The sequence below is a fragment of the Argiope bruennichi genome, chromosome 9 (genome assembly GCF_947563725.1).
Source record: "Argiope bruennichi chromosome 9, qqArgBrue1.1, whole genome shotgun sequence".
NCBI lineage: Eukaryota > Metazoa > Arthropoda > Arachnida > Araneae > Araneidae > Argiope > Argiope bruennichi.
This window is the reverse complement of record NC_079159.1, coordinates 36,833,119-36,857,924: the sequence shown is the minus strand read 5'-3', so window position 1 is coordinate 36,857,924 and position 24,806 is coordinate 36,833,119. Positions and strand designations below refer to the sequence as shown.

Here is a 24,806-nt window from a genome sequence, read left to right as displayed (position 1 = left end):
GTGATCCAAAAGTAAACTGTTATTGTTCAGATGTTGCAGCATATATGGTGCTTTGAAATCTAAAATTATTAGATGAATTTAATCTCTTTGCGTAATTATTGCATGAAAACATCAAAGTTTCATGACTCAAACTGTATGCTCAATGCCTCATGATGTTCATCAGCGCTTAATGATTCTTCATCAGTACTTCATGACTCTTCATGGCTCATCATTTATGCTTCATGACTCTTCATCAATGTTTCATGACTCTTCATCAATGTTCCATGATACTTCATCAATGCTCCATGGCTCTTCATCTATGTTTCATGGTTCTTCATCGATGTTTCATGATTCTTCATCAATGCTTCATGTCTCTTCATCATTGCTTCCTGATTCTTCATCATTGCTTCCTGATTCTTCATCAGTGCTTCCTGATTCTTCATCAGTACTTCATGACTTTTCATCATTGCTTCATGATTCTTCATCAATGCTTTCTGATCCTTCATCAAAGCCTAATGACTTTCATTAAAGGACAGCTTAGTTGAGTAATATGAATATGAAAGAAACAAGTATATTGTTCTGTGTTTTAGTAAAATTTTTTCCATCGAAGCTTTCCTAGAGACAGTAGGCTTTCTTCTAAGTCAGGCATAAATGTGGGCCAGGTATCTCTGGAATACCTCCATGACGACAATCTGCTCCTGTATATTGAATCAGAATCAGACTTCTGTGTAGGGATTGCAATACCGGACCAAAATTTCAATACCGGTATTCGGTATTTTTTAGATCTTAATACCGGGATACCGGTTTTAATACCGGTATTAGAAATTTTAGAAAAAGAAAGAAAACAAGGTGTTTCTTTGTTTTATTTGTCAGTTTTATAAGAGAGTGTAATATCACAAAAAATAATATGGAACTTATAAATTATAACAGTATATAAAGAATCACAAAAAAGAAAAGGAACAACTTATTTATTTAAATCACAAAAAAAGTGTAAATATCACTATTCAGTCTGTGATACTATTACAAATTTTTGAAATGTGATCTTAAAAAACATAATGCATCAGTTGTACTGTCATTAAAGCTGAAAAGTAATTTTGTGTAAAAATTACCAGCTGCCGAAACCGCTCTTTCGGCATCTACGTCTACGTTCTTCAGATAGTGATTTGTGCTGTTTTTTCATGATTGCAACATGAAATTTATTGTTGCATTAGCTGTTAATAAATTAAAATCTCTCCCACATAATGCCTCTATAGTCAGTTTTATTGGAAGTAGAGCTGATATAGTTCTGGATATTAAGACGAATTCACTGTCTGAAAAAATTAATTTTCAAGTTTAAGTCGATTATTGCTTTTTGGATTGGATTTTTAAATTTCAAAAACCGTTCCATCATTAAAAGTAAACTGTTCCAACGTGTCTTAGAATATATTATTAACATATATTCTGTTTTATTTTCAGTCAGTATATATTTTTTAATATGGAGTTTTTTGTAGGAGAAAGTTTAAATATCTTAACAATTTTTCGAACTTTATAAATTATAGGAAGCAATTCTTGATGGGTTAATATTTCATCCCCATTAGCAATATCTTTTTCCACAATTACATTGTCATTATCTTCATTGTCAATATCACTCTCATTCTTACTCTCTTCAATGTCGGAATCCGAAGTTTCTATATCCACAATATTTGGAATCTTCTGTTCTTTATTTTTTTGGTATAATACATCTATTACCCCTAATTGAAATCCATGAGCATAGCACAATTGCTGATTTGCACCAATCAACTTACCAGATTTTTTCATAATTGTTGCTCCATTAGTCGTTATAGATACAATATCTTCTTTCAGGGATAATCCATGTTTCGCTAAATAAGATTTAAGCAATTAATTAAGCCATTAATTAGCTAATTAATTTCGCCCGTTAGGAAGACATAAAAGCAAAAACGTATACTATTTTGCTATGTTTGCGATCCCTGAACACATAGTGGAGACAATTTAAAAAATTTCTAGTAAATACCGAAAAACCGGTATTTAAACTTGTGAATACCGGTATTACGAAATTGTAAAAGGGCTCAAAATACCGGTATTCGGTATCCCGGTATACCGGTATTGCAATCCCTACTTCTGTGTCAGAAATTAATAAGAATTCGTTTGTCTAAGGATTCTTTATTGTTTTGACTAACAGAAGATGTCACAATATCACTTTAAAATTATCCGTTGTTTCAAGAACTTAACATGCACACAAACAAAATACCATATAAATGTGCTGATTGTATAGATTTGGTGACAAAGTGGAATTGGAGAGACAATCACAAATCAAATTAAGTAGCACAAATATAGAATCTTGTAAATTAACAGATGGCTAAAATGTTGATCAGCTTTTAATAGTAATTTTGTTGAAAATATTTATTATGTTAAAAATTCTCAAAATTTTGCTGACCGAATACTGAAGTATAAGAAAAGTATTAAGTCAATAGTTAATATTTCATTAATAAAGATATAGAAATTTTTTCTCCCGAGTAAGATTGGATATTTCAGTTATTTGTAATAAAAAAAAGTCTTGTCATTTTAAAAATGCATATTTTATTATCCGTGCTTAAAGAAAAGACGTGACCAATTAAAATATTCAGAATCTTAAAAATAATCGTTTTTAATGATTAAATGTAGGAAAAAAATACAAGTGAAAAATTAACATCCTCTTTCCAGCTTGAAGCGCAGTTTATTTTTAAAATTTCAATTTTATTATTTTAAAAATTTACTAAAATATTTTATTTACTTTTCCAGTACATAAATTAGCAGTCAAGTAAATAAATTCCAATAATTAATTGTATTTAAAATTTGCAATTTTCAAAAAGCCAAAGTATAATCAAATACTTATTTATATGAAAATATTTTTGAACAGTGGGTCTTCTTTGTCTATTCCTTTGTTCGTTATTTGTCATTTAGAATTTGAAAATGGTTTTTCATATAGAATTTCTAAACAGAATAACTGGCTCAATAGTATTTTGTCATATTTACATTCGAATTTTTTTTCACTTTTCATTCAACATAATTTCAAAATTTGTATCTATTTGTTTGATGATAATGGCTAATTTCCATAACCTTTTGATGATAATGATTAATTTTGAAACCTTTCGATGAAAATTGCTACTCTTTAAAGCTTTTGATGATAATTGTTAATTCCTCTTGTTTAGTCATTTTTCCAGTATAACTAGTTAATCTCTATTAATAGCATTTATATAATTTACTATTCTCTGGAATGGTCTGCAGGTGAAATGAGAAGTACCTGTTGATATGCCTAGTTTCTATAATGGTTTTAAGACGCCTAGTAACTAATAGCTGCGACTCAATTCATCATCGTATTGAAGCGTATCTTCAATGATGACTAATTTACGGTAACTAGCATCTAATCGGTGGTTAATCCATTTAGCTCAACAGCTCGTTATCTTAAATACGGAATTTGAATGTCATAGAAGGGCGTATTATTGAGTACTAATAGTTAGACGATTAATGAATAGTTACTAGACATCCTTTAATCTTATATGTCATTAATAGATTCTATAAAGATCAAAGATTTCCAGAAACGTTCCATTTAAGTAGCAAAAGTATAAGAAAGATTTTAATTCATCTAAATGTCTATTTTTTAAAAGCACATTTAAAAGCGATGTTGGGGTCTAAAGATTTGTAACTGTATTAATTAATTCGAAATGTAGAATTGTTTTATTGGTTATTTATAGTTTAAGTAATAATCATTCAAGTGCATAGTGATGGGAGGGAGATATAATTATCTTGGACACCAGTCTTTGGGGGTGTCGTTCAAACCAAAGATTAGAAAACGTATATGACAATTAAAAAAAAAAAGACGAAAATGTAAAAATAATTCATGATTTGGTTGCATTTTAAAACTACGTCGAAAATTGTAAAAAATCATATTATACTATGGGCGCTACTTAACTCCTCTACATTATGAATGATTCAAAGTGTGTTTATAGTTTTCAAGATACCATATTTTTTTTATTTCTGTTCAACTAAAAGGCAGTTTGTCATATTTTATGCCATATAATTTCATTTATGGAACAAAAATCTTCTTTCAAATCAATGTGTTATTCTAGTATATTTCTATTTCTTTCTAAAAACATTCATAAACGTAAAGGCGGAAATGCAGCAAATTACGCAAGAATTCTTCTATAGGAACTCTGGATAATTTAATTCTTGTTTGTTGAGCCTATTTCAATGTTTCAAAGGCAGGATGATTGCTCTAAACCTGTCGTAACTTTTCAACACATAAACGAGTAGTGTTTCAAAACATATTAAAATTTGCTATTTAATTATCTATTGATTAATTAAATTATAACAAAGGAACTAAAAAAAAGCATTTAAGTAACGATAAAGAGCTGAAATTCGAAGAAAAATCAAAATAAAAAGTTTAAAAATGCTCTAGGAGCGTTGGAAAAACAAACAAACTATAAAACAAAAATGCATATAAAATTAAATACATAAGATAAAAATAATAAATAGAATGAACCTTGCCGAAATATTTTCAATTTATGAAATTGCCTACGACTGATGATTGCTTGTTTAATCTCGCAGTTCCAACAGCACTATTTCTTTTTCCTTTTTACTGGCCACTTATGCGCATTAACTGATTTTTACGAGCATTTCTTAGCTGCCGTGCTGAAACAATTCTATTCATTCTTTCGAGGTGGGTTGAGATTTCATGGATCAGCGACTGGTTTCTCTTCCAAATTACGAATGGCGCATAGGTGAATCCGATGCAACTGGCTACAAGAGAGTTTGAGGCGGTTGTAGACTACGTATGTGACTCCGATATTAATTTTTTTTAATATCTTGACGCAAATGGTAGCAGTTAATTTATATTTACCTTCATCAATTAAGACTGCAAATTTATTCAGATTTCTCCATTGCGAATTTATTTCTTCATCAAAAGGTGCGTAAGTACTTCAAGTCAGGATTCTCGAGTGATCAAACAACGATGATTTTTGAGGGATGCAGTTGATAAAAGGATTGCAAAATTCCCTAATAGGGATTACTATGATCCATAATAAAGTTTGCTAATATCAATAATAACGGATTGCAAAGATACATGATAAAATCCATGATATGATTTACAAAGATCCATAATAACAGATTGTAAAGATCCATAAGATGGATTGCTACGATACAAAATAAGATATGCAAAGATCTATAATATGGATTCCTGAGATCCATAATATACGAGGGGTGATCCAAAAAAAAGTTTACAAGGCAAAGGAAAAATGCGTTATTAACAATAGACGCAGGATACAAATGGTAATTAAGAGACATATGTGGCAATCACTTCTCTACATAATCACCATACTTGTTGATGCATTTATCCCACCGCTGGACCAATTTGTTTAACCCTTCAGATTTAGTAATAATTAGGTCCCTGGCTATTTAGCTAGTTCTCGTCACCTTTTTTGAACATCACCGTGTGATTTGAATCTTGTTTAGGATAAGTGTTTCTTCAATGCTGGGAAAAGGAAATAGTCACTGGGAGCCAAATCGGGACATTATGGGTGAAGGTGGCTCCAGACATACCACCTAAATGTTTCCAGCAATCTCTCTGTCCGCGTCAAAAGAACGATACTATTTCGCAACCTGTTGTCTAAGCATTGCTTCACCCCTGTACACTTCAACGATTTGTCTGTGAATGTCTCAGGTGCGAGACCCCTTCTCTAGATGTCTTACCATTACTGTCGCTGTTTCAGATCTCAGTACTAACACTATTTGCTTGGACGACCGGTCTAAGACAACTAGCGTCATCTGTTTCCACTCTGGGTAACAATATTCCATCCACAATTTCTACTTTCCAAATACTGCAGCTTGTAAATTTTTTTTTGGATCGCCCCTCGTAGTTTTCTAAGATCAATGATGAAGGATTGTAAAGATCCTGAATATGGATTGCAAGGATCCATAATACGAAATGCACTGATCCATAATAAGAATTGCAACAATATGCAATACGGATTGTAAAGATCGACAATATGATTACTAAAATCCATAACACGGATTGCTGAGATCAATAATATCAAACTTACCCATAAGATTGATTCCGCAAAATCATTGAAAATATTAGCAATCACATGTTAACAAATGTTAAAAATAAACACATTTTTGAAATAATTTTAGGGACTACCTTTCCTCTGTTTCCCAGTGGATAAGTCACCAAGGTAAGTAACATTTATAATTTGAGAACATCCCAATGAACACAAACCACACCCATTTATGCCTATAGTCATGAGTGCTAGGAACACAGATATAGAATATGCCTATAATCACTTTTCTTCACATAGACACAGAATATTAGATTTGCCCATTGTTGTCATAAACAAACTATTTCCTTCGTTATGAGAAATAAAAATAAAAAATTATGAATCATCCGGTAAAAAAGTAGCAGTAGAAAACGTTTAGAAGCGATATAAAGCCTTAGCGTGGTGCGAGATACAAACTAAACACAATTGGAACGCCCAAGAAAGATAAAAAAATATATAAATAATTGGAAGTATTAAATAATTATAAAAAATAAGAATTGGTATATTTAATACTATAAACGATTTTATATGTAAATAACCCATGTAATTATTTAAAATCTTAGAATTTAATAGGAAGGGGGGAGGAGATTAAACATAATGACTGGAATCTAAGCGATTAAAATTCATATGTAAAGTTCTGTCTCAAATATATTTAATTTTTCTGGATATTTGCACTAATTTAAATTAATTTTTAGGTATTTTATTTAAAAAAAAGAATGAAAGCATTGATTGACATTTAATTTTGAAATAACTCTAGAGTTTAATTATATTAGTTTTGAAATAATACACAAACATACCCGCACATGAAGAACCATTTTAGAACTATTAGCGGAATCATGTAATAATAATGTTACCATAGACTGTGTTCGTAATAAATACCAAGAGACAGCAGGAAGTACATATTGCTTCATTTATAAAAAAACAGTACTCGGAAATTGTTACATTTATAATTAATTCTTTAGATCTCTTGGATAAATCAATTAAATCATAAAAATGCATTTTAATTGCAAACGCGCTTAAGTCCCGTGGTGGCCTGGTGGTAAGGTTTCGTCTTCGGAACCGGTGGGTTTCAGTTTCGAGACCCGATTTCACCGAAGTACCGTCGTGTGAGCGGGTCGTGGTTTACGTTAAATCCGTCTGGGCCAAAAGTTCTCCCGCTGGTGTGGTACGGAAGTTTGGAGAGGGGGTCCCAGATCAGGTGTCGCACTCGTCATCTGACCGTGGTTCAAAATAAACCTAGTGTTGTTTTAAAAAACGGGACGTTAATATAACTAAACAAAGCTAGACCGACGTTCGAGATATAAGTGTCGCATTTGTACAAATTATGTTCGTTAGCAGATTATTCTCCATAGTGAATTAAATTAATTATAAAGAAAAATAGCTTTCACGTCAAGAATTTTAATTCAGCCCATTTCTCAGACGAATGTAGCATATGTTTTTTTCCCAAAATTATATGCAACTATAATACTAACCGCAGTTCCATTTAACCAGTCAGACACTAGATTCATGACAATTTCCAACTCGTATGCGATATTCCGTCATCCAACCCTCTTTGAATCCAACTTCCGCAGCAGACAATACGGAAGACAACAATTGCCTTATCTGCATGTCCCTCACAAAGACGGGCGCTCGTAAAGAGGCTGTGGGATTGCAAGCGAAAGGGGAATTGCGCTCAAACGTCTCCATGAATAAAACAAACGATCATATCTATTGGGCTGTTTGTCTTCCCCCCCCCCGCTGCCCCACCCTTGGCATGGGATGTAACGACAGATCGGCAAATACCCGACACAAAACACCCTTTCGCCATCGTTTGGAGATGACGACACGCAGAACGGCACCATGATCTCTTGTTGACGACATCGTTTTGAATATACAGTTATGTATGGAATATCTCCTTATGGATATCTTGAGATGAAAAGCGATTGTTAGAATTGGAGTTAGAAAGGGAGATCTTGGAGTATATAAAATTGAAGATTCGAATACGATGGAAGAATTCTGCATTTATTAATATGACAAACAGTTATTGTATGCAGTCTTTTTTGTTATATAGAAGTGATTGTCACTGCATTCTCATAAGGAGATATCTATTAGCTAGCTAGCGAAACTCTTTCAGTCTATTCGGTATTAGCAAGATATGAGACCTATTCCTACAGATCAGTTCTATTCATATCGCTGTTCTATCTACATTTAAATATAATATTATGTCTCTTTTATGCCATCAAAGAGCATAAGAAAGGCTGTATAAATATCAGGATATTGTAAATTATGCAGCGGCATACTATTATGCAAAATGGATTTTCATATCATTTTGAAATTTAAATAATAGTCAAAAAATTCGAACTCGAGAATTAGACGGATTTTCAAGTTTTAGACCTCTTTGAGTTCGAAAAACATATTTTTGGAAAATGCCCTCTGTCTGTCTGTCTATGACAAAGATAAGTAAAAAACGCTTCGTGACAGAAGGCTGAAATTTGGTATACTGTCTTTATACGAAATTTGCCGGATTCTATCGTATTTTGAGTAAAACGAAACTGCAAAACGAAAACAGTTAAATAGATAAGATTCGGGGCACATATTTAACATCTATAGTGGAGACATTTGTCAAATATTGAGCCAAATAACAACAGGTTAACTGTCTGTCGGTCTTTACTTTCAGACGCATTTAAATGCCGTAACTTGAAAACGCAATGATTTAAATCTATTCAAAGTTGGTATGGGATTTGTGTGACTACAAGTGCAGTTTTGTGTCAAATCTCTGTTCCACTCAACTGAGAAAAACATATCTAAAACACAAATATGAGTTTTGGATACTATTAACCGCATGCCAGAGATTCATCGCCAAATAACTCGCCAAGGATTGAACGATAAATTCAATAAAAAATGCTAAATTCAGTCAAAAGTTAATATTTGGTAACTATAGTACGCCAATGTCTTGTAAGGCATTTTCTGCCATGACAATTCTATTACAGAGAATGAGAGAAAATTTTGTGGTGACCTCTACCGCTGTTCTTTTTACATGATAGATTATATGGCGAATTATATTACTGCGAAATACAAAATATATCCTGAAAATTATTATCTAAATACTTAAATTATTAACCTTTTGACTGCTAAGGACATATCCCCGTCCTGCAAATATTATGGGCGTACCCTATGGGCACATATATGCATCCAACGAAGGCTTTGGCTATTTTATGCTTCAATGTGTTTTATGTATGCCTTATGTTCGGAGATAATTTCTATCGTACATGTCCAACATTTGCAGAATCCTCATACTTCGTTGATTAATCGTCTTCGTTGCAAATCTCGTTTTTTGGTCGTTGTGATTCATGATTTGATCACTTTGGTTGATTATTTGGTTTGGTTCAATTACCACTTAGTCTGCTGGATACACATTTCCCTTCAATAATTTAAACTGCAGCAGGCAACTTGAGAAGAAGAAAATGTTCCTGCTGTATGCAGAGAATATAAAAGAAAGAGGGATACTCCATATGAACGTACAAAATGCGACGTCCGAATTATGAGTAAATACTTGTTTTGAGATTTTCCGTATGCAATTGGGCCATTCATTTTCCTGTTGTTCTTCTTTTTTAAAAGAAAGTTGTTTATATCTAGAATATTTATGTTATTTACTAGTTATTTGTTCAATTTTTTTTTATTTCTAGTTTTGTTTAATTTCAATATCCCCATATCCAATATACATATCCAAAGCATTAATAATTATGACGTTATAGTTATGGTGCAAATAATTATGATACATAATATTTACGACATTATAATTATGGCATTAATAATTATGATGTTACATAATGATTATGAGGTAAATTATGGCGCTTTAAAACTTTATCACTGATAAATGAACTTTATATATTGAAAATTGAAACAAAAATGTTAGGATTCGTTTCGAAATAGATAAAGTAAAAATAATTTGACTTTGTACTATATTATAATATGATAATATGCCACTAACAAAATCCATATTGCGCGAAAACGTATCCAGGCTTTAACGATGCTACTGCCGGCCGCTCACGCAAAATGCTTTTACTTAGAGCAGTTAGCAATTAAAGCGTTAATTGCACTGTGATGACTCTATGGATTACGTTCATGCACACATTAAGCAGAATAGGTATAAGGCTATTGAAATAAAATTACATTAATGTCTGGCTCTCTTTAGTACATGCAAATACTTGGTTAAGAGAATAATTAACATCGGATTTTCCATAAGAGATTTAGTTTAATTTGTTCGATATTCTCGTTGAACCAGATGGTTGCAAAATCAACTGGATATTTAATATAAGACAAGCTGGACTATTGCTTTTGTTACGTATGTTCAACCATCGTAGTATCCTGGAATAAAACAAACTGTAATAATAAATTTAAATAAATTAATACGTAATATTGTAATTATCTCATATTATGCATGGTTATTGGGTTTCCCTACCTTTTCTTGAAAATATACAAAATAAATTGAAAATATACTAAATAAAACGAAGACTGCGGAATTCTCCAGGAAAAAGTATGAACTGCTATCCTGAAGATCATCAAACATCGCAGGGCATAAAAATGCATCGCGGTGAAATATTCACTCCAGGAAAGTAAATAACAACACTGTTCTTTTAAAGAAATCATATTCTGGAGATTTCCATTTCCATCTCTTTTTCTCATTTCCTTATCTCGCTTCTGCTCTCGGAAGCTTTGAATTTCTATTTATCTAATTTCTTTTTATGAATTCTAAGAGAATTTTTGCCTAATGCTTGTGGAAGCCCACTCTGCCACTTTAATGATGGAGATATTCTAATGAGTTGAATTTTTAGTAATATCTGGCAATGTAGTTGTGTTTTTAGGCAGATAGTGTAAGTAAGTATTGTGAATGCAATATTTTAAAACACATGGGAATAAACTATATAAGTGAAGGAATGAAATTTTTTTCTATAAAGATCAACTTTTGATTTTTGAAAAAAAAAAAAAAAAAGTTTTTTTCAACATTAAAAAAAAAAAGATGTTCTTATACTTTTTTTTAGAAACATTTTTATTTTCTCCTACACCAGGGTAAGTCGATCGCAATCGACCGGCAGACCTCTAAAGTATTTTGGGGTGACCACCTTTATTAAGACCTTTAGACGTGCATACGAAAAGAAACATATTGTTACGAAATTTCCGGGTTCTTTTGGATAGTGGAAGTTATATGGTGTGGAGAACGCTCAATCAGCAGGCGGCAGTAGAAAATAAAACAGCGACCTTTATTTACACGAAGACACACAGGACAGCGCAAAGACGACAGCTATACACAGCACAAAAGACGATTATCTTCAGCCGAGACGTGCACCCAATAAGACTCTACTGCAGACAGTAGCTTAGACAGTACAGCTTAGTTCAGCACTAGCTTCACTCCGTCTCTGCTCTGCTAATCTCTGGAAGACTCGTTCTTCACCGTCGATTCCGACTACCCCGGCAGCTGCAGACTGCCTCCTTTTATAGGTCTCAGGAGGTGGGACTAGAAGCCTCTCAACCAATCAGGAACGTTCGAGGCGTATCTCGGTTCCTAATGGGCGGATCGGGAAAATTCTCGATGTTTCGGGTATAATCTATTTTGGCGCCAAATTCGTCGCCAAGCTCTGGGACCTCCGGCGCGACACCCGGACTCCGTCCAATACAGATGACTGTAAAACAATCTTTCTGATGAGGGAACCAACTATGCTGGGAAGCAGCATCACAGATTCGTAACAATATGGAACATCGTTTTCTTAAAAAAGATAAAGAGAGTACAAAGTGTATCTCCTCCAAAATGACATAATTTTAAAAACGCGTTGTTCAGAATCCAATAATAACTTTTGGAATGTAATTGACGCATCCTAATTTTAATATCATTTAACATAATTCTTCAGTTCTACTTACATGTGTGAATCTGCATTTTCAACAATGAATGTAATTCAGACAACATATCGTTAACGTCTCACAGAAGACCACTTAGAATCCAGTGCAAGATTAACAGTTAGTAATTATATACCGAGATATTGGCTTACAGTATGTAGTCGAAGTCTTCTACTAACTATAACTACAAGAACAAACTTTAGATAAAAATGATTTTTTTTCTAATGTATTTTGAATTTTTTGATATTAAATTCATCATTTGATATTATTATATCGTGACTATTATTATTATGCTTGTAGTTATGAAGTTAAGTACATATTCCATATTTTTTAGTAAGTTGTAATAAATGTTGTAGACCTATGCCAATGGGTGGACCGCAACACCTTGAAAAAATCAGAAGTATCCTGAAAAAAGTCTGCCCATCCCTGTCCTGCACGAAGTATAGAGGAAGTATTGTAGTCATCAAAGAATTCGAATTCAAAATTTAGAGAAATCTCCACGTTTCAGATCACCCGACTCCTAAAAACGATTTTATGGTATTATATACGTTTGTTTGTCCGTCTATGAACAAGATTACTCAGAAACGCTTTCAGCTAGTTGGCTGAAATTTGTTATATCGAAATATGAGCGAATTTGTAGATTTCTATCGAATTTTGAACGAAATCCATTCAAAAGAAGTCTATATGTCTGGCTGTTCGAGTACAAGAAAAACTCGATAACTACAATATGCGAAGAGCTATTCAAATAGAATCTGGTACACAAATTTATCATCTAAAATATAGATAATTATCAACATTTGAACGATATCGATAAACGATCACAAACGTTGACTGTCTATCGATTTTTTTTTTTTTGCATTTATGTAAACGCAATAAAAGCAATGATCTAATATGAAATTCGATATGCTATCTTATTATATGGCTGCAACTGCAGTTTTATGCCAAATTTTGGAATCAATTGGTTGTTAGAAAGAATTTAAACTACGGATGAATAATGAGCAATCAACTCCAGCTTTCCATACCACACTAACAGGAACTGGCTTAAGCCATTAAAAATATTAAACACGTGAATTAAACCATCATACCAAACAAATTGGAGTGGTTGAATTCTGTAGGAATCTTTAAGTATTGCACATTTCGAGGGACCCATCCATTATCAACTTCCAAACGCAGAATTTTTTTACTTATTTTAATTTAATCCTTATTTTTAGCAACTTTTCAGAAACAAATATTGGAGCAAACTGATAGAACCTTTGATTGGGAACCACCTTCTTTAGAATTTTTTTCTTATTATTTCAAATTAAAAATTTTTTAAATTTGAAAATAATTTTGAACAACACGGTAAAAAAATTAGCAAGATATTATCATATTCTAAGTACTATAATATAAATTTATTACATTAGAAAAAAAAACCCACTCTTAGACTGACTGACTTGACAAGTACGAAAAGAATAAGAAACAAGTATGAAAGGACAAAGAAACAACAACAGAAGAATGACATTTATAAATTTAATTGATACAAAATTATCTAAATAATTTCTAGCACACTTCTTTAATAACAGAAAATGAAAACGCAAAATAGAATATTCTTAAAATACCACAAAAGTATTTAAAATCTTCTGAGACCCCTAGGCAGTTGCCTACTTTTCGTATTTGATAATCCGGCTCTGCTAACTAACTCTAACGTCAAAACTCATTTTTAAAAAAAATAAGGTACATTAAGAAATTAATTTTAGTAAATTTATATTTCATAAAAAGTGTTTATTATTAAAAAAAAGAGATTATTAAAGAAAAACCGCTTTGACTAATTCGGGATAAATAATCTGCTCATTTCCTGTAAAATAAGGATCCACCTTAAATAAATTTTGTCAATAAATAAATAATATATACATTTACCTTCCATTGGGCGCAACTAATCTGTGAGATGAAGTCACATTAATTGAGTACTCATATATACTCAAGTACTCATACTAAATATACTCAAATGTAAGTGAAAAGTTCTGTTTAATATGTCTTTTTAACATACATTCAAAAATTCCATTAATTCAGTACATTAATCTCTTAGATGAATAGCGCCCGATCGTGTTAGGATTTACATTGCGCCCGACGGAAGGTTAAATATAATAAAAGTGAAATTATTAATACTAATCTTAACATCTAGTTGATGAATCCATTGATGCATGATATTCATTTTAAATTAAACATATGAAGTAAATGAGCAACACAAAAAAATAGAGAACTAAGCCATACACTACACCAAACTATTTCGTTAGGGTAAGATCTCAAACAAATGCGTCTAAAGAGGACAATGTCGTTTGATTGACGCCATCAAACATTCAGCGGGACAGAAACCTGGATAAATAGGCCAATTGTCCTAAAAACATTCGATTAAGACCAAACATAGAAGAACCGGAATTAAAAGAAGAATGTGGCAGTATTTGTTCAAAGTAACTAAAAGGACAAGGAAGAAAGTAACAGAACAGCAGTTGGTTCTCAAACATAGAACAGCTTTGGAAATTTTCACTCAGCTGCGCAATTCATTCATTTCATTAGCTCGCACTATTTATTCCTGGTACTAAAATTTTGCTGATAACAATCAAAGATGAATATCGGGAAAAAGCGAATGTCTGAAATGTGAACGGTTATTTATTCATTTGGATTAGGTTTTACCTTTTTCCTGATTGAACAGCCAGCTTTAGGAAGATATATTTAGTTCAATAAAATAGATATTCGTTTCTGCCGATGCGTTGAATTTTATTGGATAAAAGCGAAAAGAATTTCCCGTTTTGCAGGTAGTAGATAGTGCGTGTTGTTCAGATAATTAGAATTAATCGGTGGCAGTTAAAATTCGTTATATTTAAAACGAAATGTTTGTAATAAGCATATTTTATTAAGTAGTGAACTTTATTTGCATTGCTTTCATTACGGAAGATCCGGTATCAGTTTAATTACTTTGAAAGCGTACCGTTCTTATTTAGTTTAAATATTAGAAATAGTTAAGAAGTAATCAGTATTTCGATATTATCTTGGATCCGTATTTATAAAATATTAATTATTGAAAACGCTAGAGCATGAGGATGAATAAAATTGAATTAAAATGTTCTTATTCATTTAAAAATGTTTCAGATTTGAATAGTTACTATAATTGTATATTAATTTTATATCGATTGAATTATTGATTTTTCCTTAATTTAGCATCGTGCTATGAAAGTATACAATAAAATTAAAAGAAAAGAAAAAAAAACATTTTTCTTGTGAATTATTTTAGCACTCGAATAATTGTTATAAAATTAAATTATAATATTTTGAAATTAAAAACTTGATGCAATTAATAAAGAATATTAGATTTTTTAGGGAAAAATTTATTTAAAATGTACTGCGTTCAAAACTGGAATATTAATTATTTGTCGCTGCCATCTGCATGGTTATTTGTAGAACGTAAAATAATTTTAAGGTTCCTAAAATATTTTTTATTTTATTTTCTAAAAAACCTATTATTTTTCTCGAAAAATATTAACTTCTGTAAATGCGATGAAAAGTTTTCTATCCACAGAATTTTCTACATTACAGAAGACCGAAATAGTTCGGTAAAAACTTCTCGTACAAACCTTGAAAAAATTTTAAACATATAATATATTACGTATGTAAAATTTGATGATAGAAGACTTAAATATTAATAGAAGACAAAAACAAATTTACTTCAAAGTTTTACAAATATTGAAATTGCAAAAGTATCAGTTAATTTTTTTATGCAGAAATATTATAGCTATTCCATTTGATAATAACATATCACCAAATGCCTTCATATATAATTTAAACAGGAATTCTTTTTGACAGATTTATTTCCTGAATTTTAAATCTATATAGGAATGAATAAAACGGATATTTTCCAGCTTCCACGTCTCTTCGTATGAAATGAGGAAATATGAGTGAATTGTTTTCCTTCAGGAAAAAATGAGAAATAATTTGCAAATATAATTTATGACATGTAGAAAGTAAATTGATTTTAATCTTTCTTCTGTGATTAAAATTTTAATCAGTCCTCTTCCTCAACAATCGAACAATCAGAGTATTCTAAATTTTTACTTTTATCCATGAAAAAAAAAAAACTTTGATTAATTACATGCAATTGAATATCAACCAGAAACGTTTTCTTTCGGATATATAAGAAGGAAATTAATTACAACGAACCTTTAATGCTCATTTTTAATTATAGTTATGACGAATGCTATCTACAATTAATAAAAAAAATGAAAATACAGAAATTCACTTACAAAAGAAGTTCCTTAAATTTGCGGTAAAATCCCTCAAATGAAAATTCATTTTTTTTCCTTTTCCATCCAAAAGAACCACAGAACACTTCTTATGACAATGGACCGGAAAATTGACCAGAGTGTGTTGTATCCATATTTCGAGGGCAGGATGAGGGGTGTTGTTTTGCTGAAGTGTCAGACCAAGCTGACGTCATCTGCCACAAACAGAGGGGTGTTCGCTTTCTGGGGTCCGCCCCTGATCGTGACAGCGTGCCTGCATGCTTCACTGCCCCACATTACTCTAACGTCTTTTGCAGATGCACCGAAGAACGACCCCCCTTTTGCGCAGCAGAAAAGAGGGGGATGCAGTGGAAGGAAGGTCATCAGCAACAATTATGAAAGAAATGGCAACACGATGAAAAGTGATAAGTTACTAGAACCTATGTTCCAGTTTTTGTGAGAGCTTTATCAAATATTAATCTTAAAAAAATGAGCGAATTTAATAGTGTGTAAGACAATCAAAAATAAAATCTTCCAAAAGTAAATAATTATTTTTAACTTTCTTGTATAGGTTACGTTAGTCACTTATGGCCAATTACCAAGGTCGTCAGTAATAGTGACTGAATTTAATTTTACTTGTGATGAATTTCCCAATAATGATTTTTAGCCACCTGTTATGACGGATATTAAAGATTTGATATTTTAATAACCTGTTTCGTTTGTGGAACAACACGAATCTTCTTAATGGTGTCAAGTCCCATGACATCATAGTGTCTTTAAAATTATAATGACAAAATCAGCAACCTTCTTATTATAAACTATCTTTTGTGATATTTGCTTTCTTGTTCCTTATTGGGTGGATAATAAACAAAAACTTTCTTCTTTACCTATCAACAATAGTAGAAATTCGCACAGAATGAAGCAGAGAATTCGACATTTAATGAAGCAGAGAAAATGGTTTGAATTTCATAGCGACAATATGAAGTTATTGTTGAAAACAAAGCAAATATACTATTAAAAAAATCATAAAAATTCAGGGAAAATACTGTACATCTAAATTAGCATTAATAAAAAAATAGTTTTTAAATTTTAAAATGCTATAAAATTAAATTTTATTGTAATATTTTCAAAACGTTATTGCGGAAAGAAGCCGAAATATCGTTTAATTAAAATTTTTAGTAATTAAATAAATAAAAAAAATCATTCCAAAATGCACATTCCCACCCTTTAAATTATATTCTCGCCAAATCCATAAATCTATGATCAGAGGTCAGAAGAGCTCAAAACACAGACAAATATAAAAACAGAGATACATATCGAATATCGAATACATTACAATCGGCGAAAAAATTATCCTAAGAGTTAATGATTTTTATGTTTTAGATTACCCTGAGCCTAAGAAAAGCTTGTATTTTTGGAAATATGTCGATGTGTCTAATATGTTCATTTGTATGCGAATATGATAATTTAAAATGTAAAGAGATAAATGCACCAAACTCAGCAGTTGATGTTTTTATCAGTTATATTAACGTTTCGTTTAATTGTAACATTAGGGCTATTTTGGGACGGGTATCGTAATTTTGAATTGTCAACAGATGACGAGGACGAAATTGAGCTGGAACACCTTCTCCATGCTTCCACGCCACGCTAGAGGATAAACATCTGGTACAGACGAGTTTAACGCACTCCAGACCCCTTAAAACTCTTTAATGTGTATCAAACCTTACACGGCGGCTCTTCGGTGGAATCGGGTCTCAAACCTGGAACCCTCCGTCCTGAAGACAAGACCTTACCACAAGGCCACAGCGGCCCCTGCTACGTTTTCTGAACTTTAGATCTGTGTCCAATTTTCAGCCCAATCTTCCAGAGGAAAGAAAAGTTTTTTCGAAACACATTCATACCAAACTTCATGCAAGAATTAAATACAATCCATCTTTTAATAATATGCTTAAGATCTTCTTAGAAGTAGTAATAAAATATTTGAAATTTGGTAGCTAAATGTTTTCCAATTCGTTTATTAGAATATGGTAAAAAATGTTTAACTTTTAAATATTTAATTAAATGCAATTAATCTTTTAATAATATGCTTAAAATTTACTTTGAAGTAGTAATAAAATATTTGAAATTCAGTAGCTAAATATTTTTAAAATTCGTTTTTAGAATGATTTTTTAAAAATATTTAACTTTTTCTTTAGAATTTGTTAAGTGCCCTGAAAGTCATTTTTTGGATAGTACAGCAATATTTTAAGACAAAAGTATCACATTTGTGAGTATAAAAAAAACCACGTGCTTCTTTTCTAAAAGGGATTCTAGAAATTGTATAGTTAAAAGACTGATATGTTGACTCACCTGTTACAGCAGATGTTGCTTCCGTTTTTAAACGGAGTTTCTTTTGTTTGAAGTGCTTCTTGAAAAATTCAGTCTTGGTAAATAATCTGGAAATAAAAAAAATATATATATACCTGTCAGCATATTTCAATTGCTTACTTAGAACTTGAAATCATGATAGCACTTGAAATCAGCATCGATTAACTGTTTTATTGTTCATTTGAAAGTTATTGGTTCTTTTAAGGAGCTTTGAGTTTGAGGTATATGAAATATAAAAAGAGAAATATCCATCTGTTTTAGGAAATTAAATAACCTTTTAACAAAACCTTAAGTATTTAAAATGTGCTTTAAATGCCTTATTTTATTAAAAAAAAGTATTATATTTTTGTATTTTATAATAGGCCATTCCAAAATCTTACTTTTAGCTCTAAAATTAACCTCCTAATTTAGTAGATTTAATTTGAGTAACTGAAATATAATTACAAAAATAATAATAAAAAAATATAAATAAACGACATGCACACACACATACACACACACAGAGAGAGAGAGAGACAAAAAGAGAAAGAGAGAGAGACAGAAAGAGAGAGAGAGAGACAGAAAGAGAGAGAGAGAGACAGAAAGAGAGAGAGAGAGAGAGAAAGAGAGAGAGAGAGAAAGAGACAGAAAGAGAGAGAGACAGAAAGAGAGAGAGAGAGAGAGAGAGAGAGAGAGAGAGAGAGAGAGAGAGAGAGAGAGAGAGAGAGAGAGAGAGAGAGAGAGAGAGAGAGAGAGAGAGAGAGAGAGAGAGAGAGAGAGAGAGAAAGAAAGAAAGAGAGAGAGAGACAGAAAGAGAGAGAGAGACAGAAAGAGAGAGAGAGAGACAGAAAGAGAGAGAGAGAGACAGAAAGAGAGAGAGAGAGAGATTTGGTTCCAATTTCATCGAACACTTTCATTATGTGTATCTTTCCTTCTGTACAGGAATTTCAAATTTACTTTTTATTTACCATACGATCTTCTTTCAATTAGATGTCCAGAAAAAAATTGAATACTCTTATAGTGCATTTAGAACATCATAAACATAAATCAGTGGGATGATCTCTTCATACTGTCTGTTATAGTCAGCAACAAAAGCATTACTCTACTTCCCTTCGGTATAAAAGTAATGAAGCCCCGAGTGCTCAGATTTTTATTTTCAGTCATCACATGAGAATCGTACGCTTCATAGTTATAATGAATAAAACTGAACATACATTTTGGACTCCTTTTTTCCCCCGCCCAAATTAAAAAAAATGACTCAGAACTATAATTTTGGCATAGTTCTGGGTCAAATAGGCAAAATATAATTTATCTAAATCTTTGTTGTTTAAGTAATCCCCTTTGCATACCTATGAATGTGCAGATTTGACGTGGCAGACTTCATTCAATACGTAATACTTATCTACATTTTCAATATTAAAACTGAATGCCAAAATTTGTCTTTTAAAATTTTTATGTTTTGTAGTTGCATTCAATTGCTTTCAGAAAGAAAAGCAAACCCATTGCCTGTAAATGAAAAAATGCTTCCGGAAAATTTGAAAGAGATTTATGGATTGGTGAAAAGACCTACCAATTTTCATTTGTCTAGCTTAAAGCGAATTTGAGTTACCGTGTCTACATATAAACATAATTATAAAAAAGGGTCTTTCGGACACGGTGAGGTTTGAAACTTGGTGATTTATAAAAATCTGCAGGCTGAATTTTTTGACGATTATAATAATTTTTTTTTGTATATTTCGTATACAAGTAAATAAAAAAAAGATTATTCTATAAAAAGTGTCCCAACTGCACATAGATAGATGTTACTTTATGGACAGGTTCTATATAATTTAGATTTAGAATTAATGAAATAAATACCAAATATAATTTTTAATCTAAAGATTACTTTAAAAAATCTATAACTTATCATGACATAATGCTGTTTTCGCTTTTTAATGAAAGAAGAAGCTTTGTATTTTTTAATACTTGAACAAATGGCTTATCCATCAGATATAAGAATTTCAAAGTTTATAAATAGTTTACTGACATTAACAATATTATCAATAGAATGTTAAAGCACGAAAGTTTGTTGGTTTTCAGATAAATAACTACATGTTTAAAAAATCAGATAAAATAATAAAATTATAAATTTAAAAAAATAGTTAAAAAAAAGAAAATGTCAAAGTTGTTTGCATAAAAAAATATGATAAAAGTTAACCCTATTACTCGTATCTTTGTCGATAGAAAAGCAAAAATAACCATTAACGTGATAAAAATTTATACAGGCGTCTCATTTTTCATAAATGTATACAATAACAAAATTATTTACAAAAATTTATTCTTCATACCTGAACATCGAATAATTTTAATTACATTTTGTAACTACTCAAGTAAGTTAGTGTCTAATTTAATCTCAATCTCATTCTTTCTTCCCAAGTATGTGCGTTCAGATGGTCATTATCATATAGCACTTTCATCAATTTCACAGAACTTTATAGTAATTAAAGCAACTTAACAACCCTTAACGGAATTGGAAAGCGTGTATCAAAGAATTTTTACGATAGTGATCTCTCCTGAATCATTTGTCTTTGAGAATCACTATTTACCTTACAGTTCCTGCAGTGGATTAAGCTAAACGTTTCTCTTTGTGATTTTGTTTTAGTGATCTAACTTGACTCTCACCATATCCATAACAATAAAGATGTGTTTAAGTTTTTTATTGGTTTTTTTTTTTTGAATTTGTTGAATTACGCTCCATCTATAGAAATACATTATCACGTTTGAAAATACGTGAATATTTGAATGGAAAGTACTTTTTAAATGTATTTATAAATGAGGTAGTTGTGTTTTATTACAAAAAGAAACAACACTCTTTTAAGGCCCAGGATCATCGACATACTCTCCTAAATTACAGCTATCCACAGATAGATAAAAATTAGCAGAGATTCAGACGTCAAAAAGAAAACAGTAATTATTTCACTGTTGGCAACTGTAATTATATCATAGCATCAACAGAAATTATATCATTTGCTTTGGACTCGTTTCGGAATACTTCTTTGTTTTCATATAATTAAAACTAGTTCTGCGTAGTTATTTGTCAAAATTTAAAACAGTCTTTTAAAAATTATTTATAAGTGAAAGCAGTTGTTTTCGACAACAAAACAAAACGAAAAGTAATAAACTTTCCGCAGAGTCATCGATGCGCATATTGGATTAGTTACTGCCATTACTCCATCCGAAATTGAAACAATTAGTTGTCGAAAAGAATTAAGGAGTAAAAAAAAAAAAATCATTAATTATATCGTTTGTACATTTTTGGAATTAATATATTTTTTTATATTCAAGTAAACTGGTTCCGTAAAATTAAAATAACCTAAATTCAAAACTTTTTATTCTCGTATCGTAGTATAGAGAAAGTATAGTAATCATTTAAAAAAAAAAAAAAATCGAACCCATGACTTTGACGAACCTCCAGGTTTTAGACCACCTTGAGTTCGAAAAACCCGTTTTTGGAAAATGTCCGTCTGTCTGTGACAAAGATAGCTAAAAAGGCTTTGAGTAAGAATATTGACATTTGGTATATGGTCTTTACACGAAATTTGCACATTTCTATCAAATTTTGAGCAAAATCTATTCAGAGAAAGTTCGTCTGTCCAACTGTGCAATTATAAGTTAACACGATAGTTATAAAACGGAGATAGCTATATAAATAAATTTCGGTGCATAGATTTAACATCTATGGTATTGATCCTTTTGAAGCTTGAGCACATTCCAACTGCGTGCTGACTGTCTTTCGGTCTGTACTTTCAGAAACGTTTAAACGCAATAACTCAAAAATGCAACTACTTAATATACCAAATTTGATATGAGATTTCGTGACTACAGGTGTAGTTTTGTTTCAGTTGGATGGGAAAAACGCTTTTAAAATACAGATTCGTTTTTCGGATACTATTAACTCATGCCAGGGATTAATCGCCAGATAACTCGCCAAGGATGACACGATAGATTCAGTAAAAATGCTAAATTCAAGCCAAAAATAATATTTCGTAACTATTGTACACCATATAAAGCGTTTTCTGGAAGGATAAATTTATTAAAGGGTCTGCGAGAAAAATTTGGAGAGACCACCACTGCTGGTTTTTAAATACAGTTATATTTGATTAGAAAAAAAAAATGAATTAATTTTTCGCAGGATCATATACGTGCTCATTAAATCCATTACTGCCATTGTTCCATCCGAAATCGAAATAATTAGCTGCCAAGAAGAATCAAGCAGTCAAAGAGAAAGCATTAACTGTATATCGTTGGAGGTACTGTTTTACAGTCTTTCTGGAATAAATCTACAGTCACATGTATTTAGTCTGTTTCTAAATATATATAATTGGCATAAAATTGAAACTTTTTTATTAAGTACATAAAAGTGAGAACAGTTGCTTTCGGCTACAAAACAAAATAAAAAAAAAAGTGTGATTTTTTTTTTTTTTTTTTTTGCAGAGTCATTAATGCGCATTTTGAATTAGTTAGAGCCATTTTCCCCTCCAAAATCGAAACAATTAGTTATATAGAAGAAATGAGTCCTCAATAAGGAAGTATTAACCATATCGTTGTCTGTACTGTTTTACAATTTTTTCGGAACTATCTCTCTTTCCATATAGTTAAAACAGTGTCGTGCAATAAACTGCTTTAATAAAATTTAAAAAGTATTTTTAATTACTTATAACTGAGAGAAGTTATTTTCTTTTATATATAATATTAAAAAAGGAATGAAATGCTTGTCAGACCCATGATAAATCCATGGATTCTGATGATAAAATAATTTAGAAGAAATTTGATATCAATAACTGATAAAATACGATAAAATAACTCAGACAAGAGCTAACGGTAAAAATAATTCAAATTAATAATTCTCAAAATTAATTTTCAGAACTAAATTGGCATGTTTACGAAACTAAGAAAGTTAATTTTACGCCTTCGGACAATAAAGACATCTCAAGACAAACTTTATGAAAAAGAAAACAGCCGTTGGCGAAATAACTGTGAAAGTACTAACTCAAAGAAAACTTCGTAGAAGGCAAAATCCGTTCTCCGCAATTAAAAATATTGAAATAACCGCAGAAGTTCTCCTTACAGATGTTACCAATTAGTGTTCATCGAATTTCACTGGAGGGCAAGTGGGAGAGATTGTTTGAACATTCTTAAAATTTCCACTTTCTGGTGAAACCGACTCCTTTGACTCCAACAAACCGAAACTTGAGGACAACTTTTGTGAGGGCTACTTCCTCAATTTCCAAGTCACTTCCGTTTCCAAGAAGTTAACCGGAAATTAAGCGGGCTCGGGCGAGTTCATGAATATTCCGAATAGGTGTGAGGGAAGTGATTGTGAGGGCCAATCAGTTGTTAGGCACGAATTAATGAAGGTTCAAAAGGCATGTGGGTGCGGGGCGCTTTGTTTGCGTTTTGATGAATTTTACCCTTCCGCCGAGTTTTGGATTATGAGGGTTGGCGATATAATTAAACTGTCCTGTTTTACAGAAGTGAGAGAATTTTCAGTTTTGGTGCTCATAATTAAGCGAAGCGAAAGTGGAATTGGCGACGAATAAATTGTCGTTGGGGTGAATGTATGGTAATGGAGAGTAAGGTGGATGATTATTAAAATGAACTGATAATTTGGTGTCTAACTTCTGAAAATTATTTCAAAAATAAAAGTATAAAATACAAGAAAAAATCATCACAGATTAGTTAATACAACTATATTTTAAAGACATTTTTATATTTTCTATATACGAAGCGGGGCCGCGGTGGCCCGGTGGTAAGGTCTCGGCTTCGAAACCGGAGGATTTCAGGTTCGCGACCCGATTCCACCGAAGAACCGTCGTGTAAGGGGGTCTGTTGCACGTTAAATCCGTCATGCCAAACGTCCTCCCGTTGGTGCGGTGTGGTGTGGAGAGGGGGGTGCCAGCTCAGATGTCGTCCCCGTCATCTGACCGTGGCTCAAAATTACGAGGTCCGTCCCAAAATAGCCCTAGCGTTGCTTCAAACGGGACTTTAATATAACCAAACCAATATATATATACGAAGCATGCAAAAAAGACAGTATTGAAATCAGTATAGAATTTGGACCATGTTTGGACGATTCACCACGTTTCGAATCTCCCAACCACATATTTGGAATTATGTCTCTTTTTCTGAAATGAAAGCCAAAATTCAAAAACCCTTTGAACTATGATAGTGAAATTTGATAAATGCATTTTCCAAAATTTTTTAAAGATTTTTATTAAATTGTGAGACAGTCAGTCTGTCCGGCTGTCTG

General features: G+C 31.7%; 1 long non-coding RNA gene across 1 annotated transcript in view; it reads right to left on the bottom strand.

Annotated features, from left to right (window-relative positions):
• The window catches only part of LOC129984823 (uncharacterized), a 264,300-nt gene that overhangs the window by 89,022 nt on the left and 150,472 nt on the right, over positions 1–24,806 (bottom strand). Inside the window, exon 3 of the long non-coding RNA XR_008785529.1 lies at positions 18,521–18,606. This is a non-coding gene — a long non-coding RNA (uncharacterized LOC129984823). The remainder of the gene's footprint in view (positions 1–18,520; positions 18,607–24,806) is intronic.